The sequence below is a fragment of the Arachis hypogaea genome, chromosome 1 (assembly GCF_003086295.3).
Source record: "Arachis hypogaea cultivar Tifrunner chromosome 1, arahy.Tifrunner.gnm2.J5K5, whole genome shotgun sequence".
NCBI lineage: Eukaryota > Viridiplantae > Streptophyta > Magnoliopsida > Fabales > Fabaceae > Arachis > Arachis hypogaea.
Window position 1 is genome coordinate 26,029,217 of NC_092036.1, and position 6,263 is coordinate 26,035,479.

General features: G+C 41.7%; 1 non-coding gene across 1 annotated transcript; it reads left to right on the plus strand.

The window, feature by feature from the left end:
• Positions 1 to 5,767: 5,767 nt before the first annotated feature.
• Positions 5,768 to 5,875, plus strand: LOC112712247 (small nucleolar RNA R71). The gene has a single exon (XR_003157733.1). It is a non-coding gene; the product is annotated as a small nucleolar RNA R71 (small nucleolar RNA).
• Positions 5,876 to 6,263: the final 388 nt, after the last annotated feature.

Below are 6,263 nucleotides of genomic sequence, written 5' to 3' on the forward strand. Positions count from 1 at the left end.
AACGCGCTCTATCACAGCACGGCTATTCAGCTGTCGGTTCTCGATCATGTCGGAATAGAATCCAGTGATTCTTTTGCGTCTGTCACTAACGCCCCACAATCGCGAGTTTGAAGCTCGTCACAGTCATTCAATCCTTGAATCCTACTCAGAATACCACAGACAAGGTTTAGACCTTCTGGATTCTCTTGAATGCCGCCATCAATTCTAGCTTATACCACGAAGATTCTGATGAAGGAATCCAAGAGATATCCACTCAATCTAAGGTAGAACGGAGGTGGTTGTCAAGCACACGTTCATAGGTGAGAATGATGATGAGTGTCACAGATCATCACATTCATCAAGTTGAGGAACAAGTGATATCTTAGAACAAGAACAAGCTGAATTGAATAGAAGGACAATAGTAATTGCATTGATACTCGAGGTACAGCAGAGCTCCACACCTTAATCTATGGTGTGTAGAAACTCCACCGTTGAAAATACATAAGAACAAGGTCTAAGCATGGCCGAATGGCCAGCTTCCCAAAGAGGGTTCAATCATAAAAACAAGATCAAAAGATTAAAGTGATCAAACGACGTCTAATACAATAGCAAAAGGTCCCATTTGTAGAGAACTAGTAGCTTAGGGTTTACAAAGATGAGTAAATGACATAAAAATCCACTTTCGGGCCCACTTGGCGTGTGCTTGGGCTGAGCATTGAAGCATTTTTGTGTAGAGACTCTTCTTGGAGTTAAACGCCAGCTTTTATGCCAGTTTGGGCGTTTAACTCCCATTCTTGTGCCAGTTCCGGCGTTTTACGCTAGAATTCTTGAGCTGAATTGGAACGCCTGTTTGGGCCATCAAATCTCGGGAAAAGTATGGACTATTATACATTGCTGGAAAGCCCAGGATGTCTACTTTCCAACAAAGTTGAGAGAGCGCCAATTGGGCTTCTTTAGCTCTAGAAAATCCACTTCGAGTGCAGGGAGGTCAGAATCCAACAGCATCTGCAGTCCTTTTCAGCCTCTGAATCAGATTTTTGCTCAGGTCCCTCAATTTCAGCCAGAAAATACCTGAAATCACAGAAAAACACACAAACTCATAGTAAAGTCAAGAAAAGTGAATTTTAACTAAAAACTAATAAAAATATAATAAAAACTAACTAAAACATACTAAAAACATACTAAAAACAATGCCAAAAAGCGTATAAATTATCTGCTCATCACAACACCAAACTTAAATTGTTGCTTGTCCCCAAGCAACTGAAAATCAAATAAGATAAAAAGAAGAGAATATGCAATGAATTCCAAAAATATCTATGAAGATCAGTATTAATTAGATGAGCGGGGCTTTTAGCTTTTTGCCTCTGAACAGTTTTGGCATCTCACTCTATCCTTTGAAATTCAGAATGATTGGCTTCTCTAGGAACTCAGAATCCAGATAGTGTTATTGATTCTCCTAGTTAAGTATGATGATTCTTGAACACAACTACTTTATGATTCTTGGCCGTGGCCCAAAGCACTCTGTCTTCCAGTATTACCACCGGATACATACATGCCACAGACATATAACTGGGTGAACCCTTTCAGATTGTGACTCAACTTTGCTAGAGTCCCCAATTAGAGGTGTCCAGGGTTCTTAAGCACACTCTTTTTGCCTTGGATCACAAATTTATTATTTCTTTTTCTCTTTTTTTTTTTGAATTCACTGCTTTTTCTTGTTTCAAGAATCATTTTTATGATTTTTCAGATCCTCAGTAACATGTCTCCTTTTTCATCATTCTTTCAAGAGCCAACATTCATGAACAATAAATTCAAAAGACATATGCACTGTTCAAGCATACATTCAGAAATCAAAAGTATTGCCACCACATCAAAATAATTAATCTGTTATAAAATTCAAAATTCATGCAATTCTTCTCTTTTTCAATTAAGAACATTTTTCATTTAAAAAAGGTGATGGATTCATAGGACATTCATAACTTTAAGGCATAGACACTAAGACACTAATGATCATAAGACACAAACATAGACAAACATAAGCATGAAAATTCAACAAACAGGAAATTAAATAACAAGGAGATTAAAGAACGGGTCCACCTTAGTGATGGTGGCTTGTTCTTCCTCTTGAAGATCTTATGGAGTGCTTGAGCTCCTCAATGTCTCTTCCTTGTCTTTGTTGCTCCTCTCTCATGATTCTTTGATTTTCTCTAATTTCATGGAGGAGAATGAAATGTTCTTGGTGCTCCACCCTTAGTTGTCCCATGTTGGAACTCAATTCTCCTAGGGAGGTATTGATTTGCTCCCAATAGTTTTGTGGAGGAAAGTGCATCCCTTGAGGCATCTCAGGGATTTCATGATGAGTGGGATCTCTTGTTTGATCCATCCTTTTCTTAGTGATGGGCTTGTCCTCATCAATGAGGGTGTCTCCCTCTATGTCAATTCCAACTGAATAACAGAGGTGACAAATGAGATGAGGGAAAGCTAACCTTGCCAAGGTAGAGGACTTGTCTGCCACCTTATAAAGTTCTTGGGATATAACCTCATGAACTTCTACTTCCTCTCCAATCATGATGCTATGAATCATGATAGCCCGATCTATAGTAACTTCGGACCGGTTGCTAGTGGGAATGATTAAGCATTGGATAAACTCCAACCATCCTCTAGCCACGGGCTTGAGGTCATGCCTTCTCAGTTGAACCGGCTTCCCTCTTTAATCTCTCTTCCATTGAGCGCCCTCTTCACAAATGTCTATGAGGACTTGGTCCAACCTTTGATCAAAGTTGACCCTTCTAGTGTAAGGGTGTTCATCTCCTTGCATCATGGGCAAGTTGAATGCCAACCTTACATTTTCCGAACTAAAATCTAAGCATTTCCCCCGAACCATTGTAAGCCAATTCTTTGGGTTCGGGTTCACACTTTGATCATGGTTCTTGGTGATCCATGCATTAGCATAGAACTCTTGAACCCTTAAGATTCTGACCTATTGAATGAGGTTGGTAAAAACTTCCCAAACTCTCCTTTGGATCTCATGTCGGATCTCCGGATATTCACTCTTTTTGAGTTTGAAAGGGACCTCGGGGATCACCTTCTTCATGGCCACAACTTCATAGAAGTGGTCTTTATGCACCCTTGAGATGAATCTCTCCATCTCCCATGACTCGGAGGTGGAAGCTTTTGCCTTCCCTTTCCTCTTTCTAGAGGTTTCTCCGGCCTTAGATGCCATAAATGGTTATGGAAAAATAAAAAGCAATGCTTTTACCACACCAAACTTAGAAGGTTTGCTCGTCCTCGAGCAAAAGAAGAAAGATAAGAGTAGAAGAAGAAGAAATAGAGGAGATGGAGGAGGCTTTGTGGCTCAGCCAAGGGGGAGAAGTAGTGTTTAGGTTGTTTGAAAATGAAGGAGTGAAGATGGGATTTATATAGGAGTGGAGAGGGGGTGTATGGTTCGGCCATTAGGGGTGGGTTTGGGAGGGAAAGTGGTTTGAATTTGAATGGTGAGGTAGGTGGGGTTTTATGAAGGATGGATGTGAGTGGTGAAGAGAATAGTGGGATTTGATAGGTGAGGGGTTTTTGGGGAAGAGGTGTTGAAGTGATTGGTGAATGGGTGAAGAGGAGAGAGAGTGGTGGGGTAGGTGGGGATCCTGTGGGGTCCACAGATCTTGAGGTGTCAAGGAAAATTCATCCCTACACCAAGTGGCGAGCAAAAATGCTCCTTCTACCAATTCTGGCGTTAAACGCAGGGCTGGTGCCCATTTCTGGCGTTTAACGCCAGCTTCTTGCCCCTTCCTGGCGTTTAACGCCAGTCTAGTGCCCCTTTCTGGCGTTAAACGCCCAAAATGGTGCCAGACTGGGCGTTAAACGCCCATTTGCTGTCCTTACTGGCGTTTAAACGCCAGCAAGTTTTCCTCTAGGGTGTGCTATTTTTCTTTCTAGTTTTCATTCTGTTTTTGCTTTTTCAATTGATTTTGTGACTTCCCATGATCATCAACCTATAGAAAACATAAAATAACAATGGAAAATAGATAAATATAACATTGGGTTGCCTCCCAACAAGCGCTTCTTTAATGTTAGTAGCTTGACAGTGGGCTCTCATGGAGTCTCATAGATACTCAGAGCAATGTTGGAACCTCCCAACACCAAACTTAGAGTTTGAATGTGGGGGTTCAACACCAAACTTAGAAGTTGGTTGTGGCCTCCCAACACCAAACTTAGAGTTTGACTGTGGGGGCTCTTTTTGACTCTGCCTTGAGAGAAGCTCTTCATGCTTCCTCTCCATGGTTACAGAGGGATATCCTTGAGCCTTAAACACAAGGGATTCTTCGTTCACTTGAATGATCAATTCTCCTCTGTCAACATCAATCACAGCCTTTGCTGTGGCTAGGAAGGGTCTGCCAAGGATGATGGATTCATCCATGCACTTCCCAGTCTCTAGGACTATGAAATCAGTAGGGATGTAATGGTTTTTAACTTTTACCAGAACATCCTCTACAAGTCTATAAGCTTGTTTCCTTGAATTGTCTGCCATCTCTAGTGAGATTCTTGCAGCTTGCACCTCAAAGATCCCTAGCTTCTCCATTACAGAGAGAGGCATGAGGTTTATGCTTGACCCTAGGTCACACAGAGCCTTCTTGAAGGTCATGGTGCCTACTGTACATGGTATTGAGAACTTCCCAGGGTCCTATCTCTTTTGAGGTAATCTCTGCCTAGTCAAGTCATCCAGTTCTTTGGTGAGCAAAGGGGGTTCATCCTCCCAAGTCTCATTACCAAATAACTTGTCATTTAGTTTCATGATTGCTCCAAGATATTTAGCAACTTGCTCTTCAGTGACATCTTCATCCTCTTTAGAGGAAGAATACTCATCAGAGCTCATGAATGGCAGAAGTAAATCCAATGGAATCTCTATGGTCTCAGTGTGAGCCTCAGATTCCCATGGTTCCTTATTAGGGAACTCATTAGAGGCCAGTGGATGTCCATTGAGATCTTCCTCAGTGGCGTTCACTGCCTCTTTCTCCTCTCCAAATTTGGCCATGTTGATGGCCTTGCACTCTCCTTTTGGATTTTCTTCTGTATTGCTTGGAAGAGTACTAGGAGGGAGTTCAGTAACTTTCTTACTCAGCTGACCCACTTGTGCCTCCAAGTTTCTAATGGAGGATCTTGTTTCAGTCATGAAACTTTGAGTGATTTTGATCAGATCGGAGACCATGGTTGCTAAGTCAGAGTGGCTCTGCTTGGAATCCTCTGTCTGTTGCTGAGAAGATGATGGAAAAGGCTTGCTATTGCTAAACCTGTTTCTTCTACCATTATTGTTGTTGAAACCTTGTTGAGGTCTCTGTTGATCCTTCCATGAGAGATTTGGATGATTTCTCCATGAAGGATTATAGGTGTTTCCATAGGGTTCTCCCATGTAATTCACCTCTTCCATTGAAGCGTTCTCAGGATCATAAGCTTCTTCTTCAGATGAAGTGTCCTTAGTACTGCCTGGTGCAGCTTGCATTCCAGATAGACTTTGAGAAATCATATTGACTTGCTGAGTCAATATTTTGTTCTGAGCCAATATGACATTCAGTGTATCAATCTCAAGAATTCCTTTCTTCTGATTCGTCCCATTGTTCACAGGATTCCTTTCAGAAGTGTACATGAATTGGTTATTTACAACCATTTTAATGAGTTCTTGAGCTTCTGCAGGTGTCTTCTCCAGATGAAGAGATCCTCCAGCAGAGCTGTCCAATGACATCTTGGACAGTTCAGACAGACCATCATAGAAGATATCTATGATGCTCCACTCAGAAAGCGTATTAGAAGGACACTTTCTGATCAATTGTTTGTATCTCTCCCAAGCTTCATGGAGGGATTCACCTTCCTTCTGTCTGGAGGTTTGGACTTCCACTCTAAGCTTACTCAATTTTCGAGGTAGAAAAAACTTTGCCAAGAAGGCATTAACTAGCTTTTCCCAAGAGTTCAGGCTTTCTTTAGGTTGTGAGTCCAACCATATCCTAGCTCTGTCTCTTACAGCAAAAGGGAATAGCATAAGTCTGTAGACCTCAGGGTCAACCCATTGGTTTTGACAGTGTCACAGATTTGCAAGAACTTAGCTAAAAACTGATGAGGATCTCCCAATGGAAGTCCATGGAACTTGCAATTCTGTTGCATTAGAGAAACTAATTGAGGCTTAAGCTCAAAGTTGTTTTCTCCAATGGTAGGGATAGAGATGCTTCTCCCATAGAAGTCGGGAGTAGGTGCAGTAAAGTCACCCAGCACCTTCCTTGCATTGTTGGCATTGTTGT